Source organism: Hemicordylus capensis, chromosome 4, assembly GCF_027244095.1.
Source record: "Hemicordylus capensis ecotype Gifberg chromosome 4, rHemCap1.1.pri, whole genome shotgun sequence".
Lineage (NCBI taxonomy): Eukaryota > Metazoa > Chordata > Lepidosauria > Squamata > Cordylidae > Hemicordylus > Hemicordylus capensis.
Window position 1 is genome coordinate 250,413,369 of NC_069660.1, and position 16,652 is coordinate 250,430,020.

The following is a 16,652-nucleotide window of genomic DNA, read 5'->3' on the forward strand; positions in this document are numbered from 1 at the left end:
TGACTCACCGTTGGTTGTCTGGTGTTGACTACTGTCTACATCTGATTTTTGTTCCTGTCTCTCCTTTCTGGCTCTCCTTTCACCTCCAAAAAGAGTGGTTTTTGCAGCTGCTGGGCAATCAGCCAAGGCAGGTTATTACACCAATCTTTCTCCCACCCGAAGTGCCCTACCCCACCTGAAAATATGTCTCTGAGGGCTGCATGACTCTTAGTGTCATATTTTGGGTGGTGCGTGGCACTTCTGGGGTAAGGAGATATTGGCAAAAATTGTAGATACACCCCCATGCCATCAGCTCTGTGGAGCTATGGAAGTGGTCCATTGCAGGGATGCTTCTTCCAGGTGTGTGTGCTCACAATTAGTGGGGATGCCAGCAAGTGACTTTGGCCTAAGGATACTGATTATGAACCCAGTTTGGTGGGTCCATAATCAGTAATCATAAACAGTAATCATAAACAGTCATAATGGTATAGACTCTTTAACATCATGTATTGCTACTTCCTTGGATAATCTCAGTGATTTATTCATGTTGACTAATATACAGTGCAAGCTGGCACGCATGTTGTAACACGGCATGCACACAGTTGCTCAAGTGCACTCTTATGCACAGACAAAAATTTCACAACCACGGTTGCTCATTTTCTGTGTGTGTGCAAGAGCACACTTGAACAACTGCATGCAAGCTGTATTATAATATGCACGGCAGCTTGTGCTTAGGACATAGGACATAGGAAGCTGCCATATACTGAGTCAGACCATAGGTCCATCTAGCTCAGTATTGTCGACACAGACTGGCAGCGGCTTCTCCAAGGTTGCAGGCAGGAATCTCTCTCAGCCCTATCTTGGAGAAGCCAGGAAGGGAACTTGAAACCTTCTGCTCTTCCCAGAGTGGCTCCATCCCCTGAGGAGAATATCTTATAGTACTCACACTTCTAGTCTCCCATTCATATGCAACCAGGGCAGACCCTGCTTAGCTAAGGGGACAAGTCATGCTTGCTACCACAAGACCAGCTCTCCTCTCCTATGTATGTATGTGCTTGTATGTGAGCCATCACCATCATCATGCACATTTCAGTCATAAGCAGCTCTTCCCAGAAACCATTCATGTTTGGGGTTTGTTTTAAATTGGCCATTCAAAACTATGTAATTAATTCAATATACAAGGGAAATATGACAGATGACTACCATAAAGGAACCACTGGCCTAGTGGCAATAAATCAAACTAGCTTAACACGCACAGAGCATCTGTGCGCTAGTACTTGATTGCTCCCCTCACGCTCTGCCACAGCCCCCTCACCTCAGAGATCTCTCCACCCTAACCTGAGCTGCACTCCTGAATCTCCCCTTCCATCCGGTTGCTTACATCCCCCTTGCCCTGCTTTATTGCGGCTGCAGCATTGCTGATGTCTATCCCCAGAGACCTCCCTCACCCGAGCCCCACTTCTGCTCCTCCCCACAGGAGCAGCAGCAGCAGTAGTTGACCGGGCTCTTCCTTGCTACCACTACCGCCATGGCCAATAGTTCCCTTCAGGCTGCTGACAGGCCTGGGCCTGTCCCTTGCCTGCTTGCCTCCTTCCACCAAAGACCTCGATAGCCCCAATCAGCAGCAGTGGTTGATTGAGCCCTTCCTTGCTGCCAATAGGTGCCACCATGGCCTCTCATTCCCCTCAGGCCGCTGACAGGCTCAGGTACATCCCTCGCCTGCCCTTCTTTCTCTCTCCCCCTCCCTTCTTTTTCTCTCTTTCTCTCTCCTCCACTCACTCTCCCCCCCTTCCTGAGTTAACAGATCTTGTTCATCTTGTTTCCTCATCTAGTTCGCACAGTGGCAGCCTCCTCCTCCTGAAGGGGCACTTTCCTCCCTCATGACCCCTCTTTTTGCAGACCCCTGCCCACTATCCTCTATCCTTTTATACAGAGAGATTCTTCTCTCTACAATCAAGAACATCTTCTGACCAGTAACAGTTGTATTCCAACTGACCTTAACCATCACAGGCTCCTCCCCCCATCTGCATATAGAATCTCCACTGCTCAATCACCATGGTGCTTCTGCTCACAAACTCTCACAAGAGCTGCCACACATGGGATTAACCACGGGTATGCCTTAGAGAATTATATAGAGAGATCTTAGCTAAAAGAAACAGATGTGTTCTGCAAACTAAATGTATTTTTGCATAACCTACATTCCTAGGCCTTGTAAGGGTGTGGGTAAAATTAGTGGATGACACACTGCACAAATCTATGTCAGCCTAGTAATGTTGCATTTTGCATGATTTGCACAGATTTGCGCTAATTGCATTACCCAAGGCTAAGACCACTGGAAATAATGAACCAATTCTTATGTAATCAAATTTGCACAGATTTTGTGTTTGCGCCAGTTGTGCAACTTACCCGCATTGCGCAAACATAGCATTACTAGAGAGATGTACGCTGGTATAGTATATCACCCGATGACTTCAGTTTCTCTACTCTCAGCCATCAGAATGTATTCATACTCCAAGCCCATCTAGAATATCCCATGGTCATCATTAATGCAATGGCTGCATTCACATGGAACACAGAACCACAGGTCCAATGGACCCACGGTTCCACATTCCCCCTTCCCCTGCTCTCCCAGCTGAATTTGGTTGTACTGGAGAGCAGTCTCTTGGCAGTCAGTGAGACTGCAGAGAGGAGAGGGATCTGGCTGTCCTTCTTTACTGAAGGACAGCCCGCACAGCCAATCATGCCAGAGTCGAGGGAGGAGCTTCCTCCCTCAACTCCAGTTCCAAAGGAAGGAGCCTGCAGTTCCTTATTCAGACGTATCAAAGGCTGCCTGGAACCTTGGGTTGCAGTGACAAAACTCACTAAAACCCAAGGGTTCAGATTGGAGTTCCAAATCTGGACCCTTGGTTTCGTCACTATACTTAACATGGGTTATCCGCATTCACATGAACCACAGGCCCATTCAACTGCGGTTTTGCATTATGTGCAAATGTGGCCAATACCCTTGCATTGATCACATAGGTTGCATTAGCAGAATAAGAAGTAATAATAGATATTAAGTGTGGTGTAGCTGGACCTTGTAACAGAAGTCACAATAGTGCAGTGGGCTAGGGTGTTGGCCTAGATACCTGGGTTCAAATCCCCCCAGTAATGAAATTCATTGTGTGACCCTGTGCCCGTCAGCATTGCTAGCACAAGGACATACAGTAACACGCCTCATATGTTTGGCTTGGTGCCCATGACCTCCCCCCCCCACTGCCCATGCTCCCCAATCCTGTTTGGATGCTGCTCAATAGAGAGCCAGCAACAGCATACCAGGAGGTAGATACTCTACATCACCCATACAGTTATGCCCACCCAACTCTAATTTAAAAAACTCTGTGTGGCAGCTTTGCTGGCATAAACAAATCAGTTAATTCTTGAAATACTAATGCACCGTTCAAAAAGAAACCTAAAATATTTGTATGTGGCAGTGAAGCTGCCCCAAGCTGCAATTGCAAAAGGGAGTTTAATTTGAAAATAATGCAAGTCCTGTGTGCCAGGGACCTGATACCAATGCCCCAGTTTGTGCTGGTTGCTATCTCTCAGCCTAACTTACAGTACTACAAAACAAGTCGGATAAGATGGGGAGGGAATCATGTGTGTGCTGTGCTGACTCCTTGAAGCAAGGATGAAATGAAAATGTAGCAAATAAATCTGTGTGATCAGAATATTCCCATGCCATTATACTCCCATTAAATTCCCATGAGAATAATGTTGGCTTCCAAGATAGCCATTGCCATTCATTCATTCATTCATTCATTCATAGGCTCCTCTCCTTCCTTTCACAACTACTAATCCATATGTTTTCATTCAGACTCTGCAGGACAGTGGGAGATAGCACAGTGTTCCATTCCTGCTGAACTACTGCATTGGAGATCACAGTCTGGCAGGTAGGAACTTGGAGGAGAGCTTGTCTTGTGGTAGCAACCATGACTTGTCCCCTTACCTAAGCAGTGTCCACCCTGGTTGCATATGAATGGGAGACTACATGTGAGCACTGTAAGATATTCCCCATAGGGAATGGAGCTGTTCTGGGAAGAGCATCTAGGTTCCCAGTTGGTTCCAGCCCATCTTGGCATCTCCAAGATGTGCTGAGAAAGATTCCTGCCTGCAACCTTGGAGAAGCTGCTGCCAGTCTGCGCAGACAATATTGAGCAAGGTGGACTAATGGTCTCACTCAGTATATGGCACATTCCTATGTTCCTATGCTCCCCTAATAAGAACATAAGAACAGCCCTGCTGGATCAGGCCCAAGGCCCATCTAGTCCAGCATCCTGTTTCGCACAGTGGCCCATGAGATGCCGCTGGAAGCCACAGACAGGAGTTGAGGGCGTGCCCTCTCACCTGCCATTACTCCCTTGCAACTGGCACTCACAGGCATCCTGCCTTTGAGGCTGGAGGTGGCCCACAACCTTCTGACTAGTAGCCATTGATAGACCTCTCCTCCATGAAGTCATCCAAACCCCTCTTAAAGCCATCCAGGTTGTTGGCTGTCATCACATCCTGTGGCAGAGAGTTCCACAAGTGGATCGTGCGTTGTGTGAAAAAGTACTTCTGTTTGTTGGTCCTAGACCTCCTGGCAATCAATTTCATGGAGTGACCCCTGGTTCTAGTGTTGTGTGAGAGGGAAAAGAATTTCTCTCTCTCCACTTTCTCCACACCATGCATGATTTTATAGACCTCTATCATGTTTCCCCGCAGTCGTCTTTTTTCTAAACAAAAAGCCCCAGGTGTTGTAGTCTTGCCTCATAAGAAAGGTGCTGTAGGTCCCTGATCATCTTGGTTGCCTTCTTCTGTACCTTCTCCAGTTCAACAATGTCCTTTTAAAGATGTGGTGACCAGAATTGTACGCAGTACTCCAAGTGTGGTCGCACCATAGTTTTGTATAAGGGCATTATAATGTTAGCCGTTTTATTTTCAATCCCCTTTCTAATGATCCCTAGCATGGAATTTGCCTTTTTCAAAGCTGCTGCACATTGAGTCGACACTTTCAACGAGCTGTCCACCACAACCCCAAGATCCCTCTCCTGGTCCATCACCAACAGCTCAGATCCCATCAGCATATACTTTTTTGGGTTGCGGTTTTTCGTCCCAATGTGCATCACTTTACACTTGCTAACATTGAACCGCATTTGCCATTTTGTCGCCCACTCCCCCAGTTTGGAGAGATCCTTTTGGAGCTGCTCACAATCCGTTTTGGATTTCACTACCCGGAAGAGTTTGGTATCATCTGCAAATTTGGCCACATCGCTGCTTACCCCTGCTTTTACATCATTTATGAATAAATTTAAAAGCACCGGTCCCAGTACAGATCCCTGGGGGACCCCACTTCTTACTTCTCTCCATTGTGAAAACTCTCCATTTATACTTACCCTCTGTTTCCTGTCTTTCAACCAGTTAGCAATCCACACATGTACTTGTCCCCTTATCCCATGACAGCTAAGTTTCCTCAGGAGTCTTTGATGAGGAACTATGTCAAAAGCTTTTTGGAAACCCAGGTAGACTATGTCAACTGGATCACCTTGATCCACACACTCGTTGACACTCTCAAAGAACTCCAAAAGGTTGGTGAGGCAAGATTTACCTTTGCGGAAGCCATGCTGGCTCACTCCCAGGAAGGCCTGTTCTTCTATGTGCTTTACAATTTTATCCTTGAGGATGCTTTCCATCAATTTGCCTGGAACGGATGTTAGGCTAACCGGCCTGTAATTTCCCGGATCGCCCCTGGATCCCTTCTTGAAAATCAGTATTACATTTGCAACTCTCCAGTCCTCTGGTACAGAGCCCCATTTCAGGGATAAGTTAAATATTTTAGCAAGGAGGTCAGCAATTTCACATTTGAGTTCTTTGAGGACACTTGGATGGATGCCATCCGGCCCTGGTGATTTGTTAGCTTTCAGTTTTTCCAGACAGTTTAGAACATCATCCCTTGTCACTTCTATGTGACTCAGCTCACTAGCCTCCATCCCTAAAAAGCCTGGTTCAGGAACAGGTATATGCTCAGTATCCTCTGCCGTGAAGACAGACGCAAAGAACTCATTCAGTTTCTCTGCAACCTCCATATCCTCCTTAATAATCCCTTTCACTCCCTCATTGTCTAATGGCCCAACCGCCTCCCTGGCAGGTTTCCTGCTTCTGATGTACTTAAAGAAGTTTTTGTTATTCCCCTTGATACTTTTGGCTAAATGTTCCTCAAACTCTCTTTTTGCCCCCCTTATTGTCACCTTGCATTTCTTTTGCCAGAGTTTGTGTTCATTTCTGTTCTCTCCATTTGGACAGGACTTCCAATTTCGGAAGGAAGTCTTCTTCCCTTTTATGGCTTCCTTGACGGTACCCATTAGCCATGCTGGCATCCTCCTGGATTTAGTGGTACCTTTCCTCCTTTTGGGTATACAATCTAACTGTGCTTCTAGTATTGTGGTTTTGAGTAAACTCCATGCACTCTGGAGTGAAGTGACTCTCCTGATTTCCCCCCTCAGCTTTCTTTTCACCATACTCCTCATTTTGGAGAAGTTTTCTCTTCTGAAATTCAAAATGTCTGTGTTAGACATCCTTGGTGATTCTCTCCCCGCAGGTATACTGAATTTGATGGCACTGTGGTCACTGTTCCCTAAAGGGTCGATGACACTGACGTCATACACCAGGTCCTGGGTGTCACTCAGAATTAGATCCAAGGTCGCCTTCTCTCTGGTTGGTTCCATGACCAACTGTTCTAGGGCACAGTCATTTAACGTATCTAGAAATTTGACCTCTTTGTCCTGACTTGAATGTGAATTTACCCAGTCTATGTGTGGGTAATTGAAATCACCCATAATTACAGCCCTGCCTCTCCTTTACACCTCCCTGATTTCCTCCTGCAACTCCCAGTCACTGTCGGCATTATGATCCGGAGGGTGATAGCACGTCACCAGTAGCACGTTCCCTTTCTGGCCTTCTATAGTCACCCACAGGGTTTCTGTGGAGGACTCCAGTCCACCTAGGTTTTCTAGCTTGTTAGATTCTATCCCTTCTTTAGCATACAGTGCTACCCCTCCTCCATGGTGCCCCTCCCAGTCCTTTCTATAGAGTTTATACCCAGGGATAACAGTGTCCCACCAGTTCTCACTGTTCCACCATGTTTCTGTTATGCCCACTATATCTATTTCTGCGTTAGCAACAAAGCACTCCAGCTCACCCATCTTGGCTCGGAGGCTTCTGGCATTGGCATATAAGCACCTATATGCTGAATCTCTCCCCTGATGTATGCTATTCTTTTGACTCTTTGACCTGCTGGCACAGGCTCCCGTCTGCTCTTTGTGCGGTTCTGCTCTGTCCCCTTCTGTTTTATCTGAATTCTTTGCAGCCTCACACTTTAAAGGATGGCTTTTTCCAAACCAGATACTGCCAGCTCCCATCGGCTGTTCCCCAGGTGTCATTTTAAAAGCTGCTCTGCAACCTTTTTGATTTTAACTGCCAGCAGTCTGGTTCCATCTTGGTTCAAGTGCAGCCCGTCCCTTTTGTACAGGCCTTGCTTGCCCCAAAATGTGTCCCAGTGCCTAACAAATCTAAACCCCTCCTCCCAGCACCAACGTCTCATCCACACATTGAAACCCCTCATCTCTGCCTGTCTCACTGTACTTATGCGTGGAACAGGTAGCATTTCTGAGAATGCTACCTTGGGGGTCCTAGACTTCAAAATGCTACCTATCAGCCTAAATTTGGCTTCCAGGACCTTCCGACTGCATTTCCCCACATTGCTGGTGCCGACATGCACCACGACAGCTGTCTCCTCCCAAGCACTGCCTAGGAGCCTGTCTAGATGCTGCGTAATGTCCGCAACCTTCGCACCAGGCAGGCAAGTCACTGTGTGGTCAACACGCGGGTCACAAACCCATCTTTCTATCCCTCTAATGACTGAATCACCAACTACAAGGAGGCCCCCCCACCCCCCAGAGGAGTATCCCCTGTGCGAGAAGATATGGGCTCATCATCCACGGAAGGGGTCCCTTCTAAAGGAGCATTTAGAGCCCCTGGTGGCGCAGTGGTAAAACTGCCGCCCTGTAACCAGAAGGTTACAAGTTCGATCCTGACCAGGGGCTCAAGGTTGACTCAGCCTTCCATCCTTCCAAGGTCGGTAAAATGAGTACCCAGAATCTTGGGGGCAATATGCTAAATAATTGTAAACCGCTTAGAGAGCTTCGGCTATAGAGCGGTATATAAATGTAAGTGCTATTGCTATTGCTATTTCCCTCTTCCTCAGACCAATGTCCTCCTTGCCCAAGACCTTTAGTCTCCCTGACAGCAGAGGAGCTACCAGCCCTGGAGTGGGATGCCTCTATCACAGCCCTGAAGGTCTCATCCACATGCCTCTCTGTCTCTCTGAGCTTCTCCAGATCCGCTACCTTGGTCTCAAGGGAACGGATTTGTTCCCTGAGAGCCAGGAGCTCCTTGCACCGAGCACACACCCATGACTTCTGCCCATGGGGCAAATAGTCGTACATGTGGCACTCTGTGCAATACACTGGGCAGTGCCCCTTCCCCTGCTGACCTTCTATCTTCATACTGTTTTTGTTGGCTGTTTACAGTATTTAGGGAGCTTATTGTCCATTTATTAGATAGTTTATTAGGATAGGTCTCAGCTGTAATGGTCAACTATTTAACTGTCCAAACAGCCTTTCCCAAGAATATGAGGGAGATGAGGGAGGGATATGTACTTACGTTCTCTTCTCCCCTACTTCTGTTTTTGGTGGGGGGCACCTTCAAATAAGCCTGTTAGAAATACTTCTCTTTCTCCCTATCCGTTGTAAAGCTCTAGCAAAGGAAACTGTTCATATGTTGTGAGCAGTTGCAGATAAAGAGCTGTTTCCTTTGTCTTAAATGGGCAGGCAGTGTGCTGCCAACCCAATAGGATTTCCACCTTTCTTAGAAGGGGGGCACCCATGGTTGATCAGCAAATGAAATTTATTTAAACAGATTTAGTGACACTGAGTTTTTAAAAAAATGGTTGAGAGGCAAAAGAGTCAGTATGTTTTAAAAAAACACCATCTGGATAATGTACTTCAGTTTCTGGGTAACTGAGAGGGCTGTGCATTCCTTCACTTGTGTATCTAAACTGTGTAGACACTTTTATTTGCTTTTGGCTTTCCTAACTGTGGACTGTAAAGAACGTTCTGGGCCTCCATGGATCTAATCCCCTCCCTTCCACCCACCCACCTTTTTTTTGGCTTTGCTTTGACTAATGCTAGGCCTGGAACAACACTGAATGTTGCCAGGTAATGTGTGGGTCTTGGTTTTGTTGTAGGGAAGCTGGAACAGACTGACTAAGGGTCACCATGACAGCTTGAAATCCCCTGGGCTACAGTGATCAAGCAGGAGTTTGCTATGCTGTGTCTAAATTTGGATTGATATATTATGCGGCCATATGGAAAAAGAAAGCAAAGTCTATTGGACTTGATGTGGCACTTTAACATAGGGTAGTTATGATAACTGGAAAAGGCCATGAAATAACACAGAGGCTGTGACATGAGAAGGTTTTAAGCAGTGATCAGAAGTGATTGGAGGTTCTAAATATGTGATTACAGGCTAACATTTGTGTACAGTACTCAGTGGCTATGCATGCCGCAGTCACCGGCCCTTTTCTTGATAGATGGACAGCTGTTGCAAGACAGCATGCACGTATTTTGGACATCAAAGCAATACACCTGAAGCCTGAACTTCAAGATTTCATCTGAAATCTGCCCACCCCCACCTCACTCTAAGCTAGTGCTGCTATCCTAAAATGTCACCTGTCTGCTTTATAGGAGTGTTCTGTGATGTGCAGTCTTCAAAAGAATTATCTAGTAATGCAGGGCATGCCCAAAAGGTTAAGCGAAATTATAAGGTTGTAGGGCAGTTGTCTGCCCTGACATTGTTCTCATTATCAAAATGCTGAATAAAGACTCTAAAGTCTAAAACCTATGACTTTGTCCAGTCTGTTAACAATTAAACCACTTTAGCTCAGGCATAACCACTTAAGAAGTCTGATCTACCTTCTGTTGTGAGACCTTTTGATGTTCAAATTGAATCGTTAACTACACAGTCTGCAGACTCAAATCCATTTCCCATTACCTCTTCATTTACCTGCACAAACAGAGGTGAGTTTCCACTTAGGAGCTGATCCATCCACAAATCCCTTAATAGGTTAGAGACTTGTTCCATGCCTTCTCTGCTCTGTAAAATCAAATGGTTTTATGATCCAACATTCCCTCTAGCTTCTGCAAGAGGATTGCTTACGTGCCTATCTTTTGCCCAGAGACGTACGTTTTGGGTGGTATATAAATATGTTAAATAAAATAAAATAAAATAATAACACAAGTAAGTAAATAAGAAGAATGGATTGCTAGAATGCTGCTGAATGTACCGGTAGTTTCTGTGTCATCACATGGAAATGTCCATTTCCCCCATCAGGCCTATAAAGTCCTGTTCTGAAATGCCAGGGGGCGGTTGGTGGGTGGCTTTTTCTTCCTTGCAAGGGTCACACACTGCACTTTGCTCCTGGAATGCCACATGCCAGGGTAGTAGGGCAGGAGAGAGAAAGGAAAGAATCCCCTCTCCTCTATTTGCTGCTGCTGCTCCCACTGCCAGAGGGCTAAGTTAAGGGTGTGTTTGGAGGGAAGGGGGTGCACTTTTCTGAGTTTGAACTCAGGAGATTGCTTTGGGAGTGCTGAGAATTTGCCCTTCATTTTCAGTAGCAGATCTGCAAATTGGAGTTTGCCTCCGAGGCTCCTACATTGTGAGGAGGAATTGGATGAAGAGCTTTGCTGCTGCTGTTTCCTACAGCGGCCAGGAGAAACTCAACTGACAGTGCTAAAGTAAACTCCACCAGTTGAACAATGCCCCAGCCACACAGAAGGGCACTGCCTGGAGTATACTTTGCCAAAGGCCCCCTCAAGCCTTGCCAGCTAGGTGATGGGAAACTGTCAATAACCTTTAATCTGCATAGTTGGTCCCCTGCTTAACTGAGCAAAGAGGCACCTTTGTGGTGATTCTCTTTATTTAGCAGCGGAAGAGTAACTGGCCCTATCCGTCCCCAGCACAGCATCCTTCCAGTGCCTGTTACAGGTGTGTATCTTATGTTTCTTTTTTAGATTGTGAGCCCTTTGGAGGCACAAAGAAGTGTGTGTGTGTGTGTGTGTGTGTGTGTGTGTCTACCCCCAGCACAGTACCTCTCCAGTGACTGTTGCTGGTGTCTATCTTATGTTTCTTTTTACATTGTGAACCCTCTGGGGACAGATATCCATCTTTATCATTCATTCATTCGTTCATTCTCTATGCAAACTGCTTTGGAAACTTTTGTTGAAAAGCGGTATATAAATATTTGTTGGTTGATTGGTTGGTTGGTTGTGTGTGTGTAAACTGCTTTGGGAACTTTTGTTGAAAAGCGGTATATAGTAAATATTCATCCTATTTGTATAGCTGAGTGAGTTTATTTAAATGTTTGATTGTACTGATTTTGATATATACAGTTGTCAGGCTTCCCCACCCTTCTCCATGAACCAGGGTTTTTTACCTGGTCAAACGGTGATGTGCTGAGAGAGGCAGGAGGCTCCGGTTGCCAGGACAACCCCAGCAATTTCCTCCCAGAAGATAGGAAGGGCTCAGAGAGGCGGGTGATGGCTGCTGGGGGATGGGCGGGTGCAGCCTGAGAGGCAGCAGAGTGGTGGAGATGGAATAGTGATGATGTCAGCCCCACAGCTGCAGCCCTATGTGGAAATGCTAGCAAGTGGGGTGGAGTTGGAGGAAAAGGCCCCTTGGGAGGCCAGAGACTGGGTGCCCAGTCCACTTGCCTGGCTGGGGGAGAAGGAGCAAGCTGGAAGCGGGGAGGAGTGTCCTAAATGTAGGGCTCTATTTAAGCAGGGGCTGCCGAAGATGAGATGATCAGCAGGGACGGGGGTTGTTGGTCTGGTGGGCTCCCAGGGAGGAGTACGGATCTTTATTCCTACTGATAGGTGAAGGAGTGGAGTGAATATACTTCCCTCCTCCCCAACTCTGAGGCAATGCCCATGCCTGTAATTTAGTGTGAGAGGGCATGAAGGTTAATTCGGGAATTCCTCCTCCCTAAACACAGACAACAGTAAATTATTCAAAGCAGAATTGTTCTTTTAGCACTTGTGCTGTGTCTCACTTTCCCCAAGGAAGCATATACAGAGGATGTTCTCATGTGTAACCAAGACTGGGCTAAGGCTGCCAAGCCTGTGGAGCCCACCTCTTAAACAAAGTTGAGCACTCCCTTAGCCCAATTTTTTGGATCGTGTGCAGTGCCGGCTGCTTTTAGCTGGTGCTGTAGCAGTGACAGGCACCAACCTGTTGTTGTGGGGATACCCATAGTGCACCACGCACTTGCACAGGGCATTGTGAGATTTCCTAGGGCTGGGACAACATGACCCGGCCCCCAAACCTGCACACTGCCTGGAGCACCCGGTGACCGGCTGGGCATGCAGTGATGTCGCCAGCAAGGACTGAGAGGTTGTCTACCAGGAAGGTAAGTTTCAGCAGTCTTCCCCACTGCCCACCCTCACTGATCATGAGAAAGGGCTCACACCATGAGTATATAGTAAGCATACCATGAGGCTATTCACACGCTGGTAGGAAATCGGGCCAGCCTCCGTTACCAACGTGAGAACCACCAGGCTTGGCTGCGAGCCTGGGGATTCTTAAGTGGGTCATCCGCTTAAGTAGCCCTCCCCTAAGCCCAGGTTAGCAGAGCGAGCATTCTGCTAACCCGGGCTTCTCAATCATGAGTTGCCGCGGTGCAGCTCTGCGCCGTGGCAACTCACAAGTAGACTCCTGACTGGGAGGCTGAAAAGCAGTCTCCCGGCTCGGGGTTCTCTCCAGCATGCCTTGCGCACTTGCACAGGGCATGCTGGAGCTTCCAGGGGCTGCACAGCCCCTGATCCTCCCAGCCCCCTGCTGCTCCATAATGGAGCCGGCAGTCGTGTGGGCGGCTTCTTCAGCTGCCCAGAGCAGACTGCCTGCTTGTGTGCGGGGAGAGCGGGCTAAGCCCGCTCTCCCCGCTAACCCTCCCCAGGCTCTTCTCACCGATCATGAGAAGAGCCTCCATGTCTCATTTGGCGTACTACCCTCATTTGCACAAGTGCAGTTGCCTAACCTTGAATTCTATCTCAATTATTTGTAAGAAGTATTAAATAGGAGCTGGATGTGGAGGAAATGCTTCCACAAAACTCCTCTGAATCATAGTTTGTTGCTGCTTGAAACTAGGCCTTTTTTACAAGGCCTGTGGATTTTAGAGCTGACCTCTGAAAGATGAAGATACTGTATTCACATGGCTGCTAGTCAGCTAAGGCAGAGTGGACAATCCTGCTCTTTGCCATTCCTGCACAAAAGCTAAAACTTGTGGGGTTGATTTTCTTAATAATGTCTCTAAAATTAACCACAGAATGTTAGGCTATGCATTTTGGATTTCATGCACATAGGCAGCATTTGCACATTCGGTGCGGGGCAACAAAGGTTGGGGCAGTGTTCCAGTTGGGTAGGATGGGATAGCATATGCTTTCTCCCCTCCACACCATGGGCTGTATCAAGGGAACAAGGTCACCTGAACTGGCTCCAAATGGACATTTGAAAAGTAAAGGAATCAAAAAGACCCAGCGTGGTGTAGGGGTTAGAGTGCTGAAGTAGGACCGGGGAGACCCGAGTTAAATCCCCATTCAGCCATGATATTTGCTGGGTGACTCTGGGCCAGTCACTTCTCTCTTAGCCTAACCTACTTCACAGGGTTGTTGTGAAAGAGAAACTCAAGTATGTAGTACATCACTCTGGGCTCCTTGGAGGAAGAGCAGGATATTTTTAAAAAATGTAAATGTAAAAGTATGTGGTCTCCTCTTTTGCAGCATCTTTGTGAGATCCCTTATTGAAGGGTATAAGTGGTCCACAGGGTATCAGCTATCCTGAACTCATGGAGTACCATTGTTTTAACACAATTGTTAGTTTTTCATATTGTTGTTCCTTTCTTTATATATGAATCAAAGTAAATGATTTTATAACCCAGGTATGAGTGGGAAAGCATTTTCCCAGACATATAAATTGGGTTTCCAGGTTCCTGGTTGGTGTCTTGAGCCTGTAGTATTAGAGGGTTGAATCTGGCCCTTGACACAAAGGTTACAATATTCACAGTCACTTAAAAAAAAAATATTGGTGTGTGTAGAGGGGGTGGGTTCCATTACTGGTAACATCTACAAAAGCAGCTTTAGTGTTCCTACTCTTAGAACTGCAGCACAGGTGGTAGCATTTCACTTAATCTAGCCCTGAGGGGGAAGATGAGGGAAAGGAAGAAACAGTGAGGGCTAGAAGGAGTATGACCTGCATGCAAGAACAGAGCTTAACAAGAAGAACAAAAAGATTTCCAGGCTTACACATGTTAGCGGATTCAAAATATAAATATTTATAGAACTTGGTGTCCCCCCCCGCCGCTCCATTTGTGATGATTCCCCTCCCATGATAGACCACTTTGAGAACCATGCCTTGATGCCATCTTTTCAATAAAACCAGAACAGAAAACATTATTCTTTTACTTGAGATTCAGTTTTATCAGCATATCCCTAGGTATGAACGTGACAAACACATGTTTATAAATGTGGGTATTATTATCAATAGGCTTGCTGAGGAGATGGGACTGGCCTGGCTCTCTGACTTGTTTACACACTTTGCAAAACAAGGCTATGCAAATATAAGGAGAGCTGATCCTTAATCTCTAATGGCCAGCAGAACATGATGTTCTAATCACAGATGCAATGAAAGTACAGAGCATATTTTCAGATGTGCATGTTTATCATTCTGTAACTACAGCATCAACTGATGGCTTGCAAATCTGAAAAGCTACCACATATCAAAAAACAGAAACAGAATTTCCACATAATCAGATATCATCCTCAAATAACCTTTAAAAAAAAAATTGAAGCAATTAACACATTGAGGTGCAAATGACCAATTACATGGTGTGATGCAAATACATAGGAGTATTCACCCATGGTGAGCTGTCAGGAAGCAAGCAAAGAACAGATTACATACAATCCCAAACAATGCAATGCAGCTGTTTTCATTGTGCATATTTGAAAAGTCAATTCGCTGCAAAAGAAAACATGTGTTTATTAACAGCATGCTTATGGTGCTGTGTTTTAGTTGCAAAAGGATTTTTTACGTCTGATTCTCTTGGATTTGTACTGTCTTGCCAAATAATCCTTTTTTAAAAAAGTCTGACTCCCTGCTGTTTTTATTTCTGAGTGCCTACAAGAATCACAGTGTGTGCATCTCGTTCGTGCTTCCCAACAATGATATTAAATCAGATCTCTTGCAGAAAATTGGGAAAGTCCCATGCACCTATTAATACAATGTACAGTAAATCTATACCGCTACAGCTAAGCTTTTGATAAAGAACCTTACAAGGTGTCCTTCTGGCATGTGTTTGTGAGAATTAAAAGATCTCTCCAAGGTCTAAAGGAGAGACACGAACTTGTAAAGTAACGTAAAGTAAAATTTTATTTTGGTTGTAGACCAGCAATACAACAATATAAAACAAATAAGAAAACAATAACAACAACAACAAGAAGATAATCATATAAATCAGACTACATTTATATGCATTTGGCATATTATACAACAATATTTGGCCACAATATGAATAACATCTGACATAAGATTAGTGAGCAAATAGTTTAAATAAAAATCATCTCCACGACTTGGAAAAACATGAACTCTAAATGTGATCCCTTTCATAGTGTACGGGGAAGGACAGAAATGATTTTTTTCTGTAGTTCCTCTTCCTTAAGTAAGTAAGGGATTCTGTGAAGTTTGTGGGCTATGTCAAAAATGGCAACTGTACAAATGTTGTGTATAGGACATGTATTTCTTGAATCCTCTGAAAGTGGGGTGGGGGGGAGACACATGTTTTAATAAGGCTTCTCTCTCTGATTTCCTGTATGGGTTTCAAACTGTATGAGACAGACTTCCTGAAAACGTCCTGAGCATAGTTGCTAGATGAAGCACTTTCCTTCATGCCTTCCCAGTCACATTTCTAGGTGTGTAGGTAAGGAGCAGGGTGCCAATCCACTACCACAAATGAAAATGTATAGCATGCCTCTGCTATTTGTATTTATTGGCAATGCTGGCAGGGCTGTTAAAGGGGTCGGGGGTGATGGAACCTCCTGTATTATTTGTTTGTTTATTTATTTCATTTCTATACCGCCCTTCCAAAAATGGCTCAGGGCAGTTTACACAGAGAAATAACAAACAAATAAGATGGACCGCTGTGCCCAAAGGACTCATAGTCTAAAATGCAACATCAGATAGACACCAGCAACAGTCATTGGAGGTACTGTGCTGGAGGTGGATAGGGCCAGTTACTCTCCCCCTGCTCAATAAAGAGAATCACCATGTTAAAAGGTGCCTCTTTGCCAAATTTGCAGGGGTGAGGTGCCCAGCAGGGGAGGTACCAACCTGCCTATTTACACTTCTCACTGCTACCACTGCAAAGAGGCCAGCAGAGAATTGGCCTTCAGCATCACTGCAGAGACCCTCTAGGTCAGTGTTTGAATGGCCTCAGTGCACTTCCACTCCACAGCTCTTTTTCAAAGAAAGAGCAGGATGCTGAAGCAGAG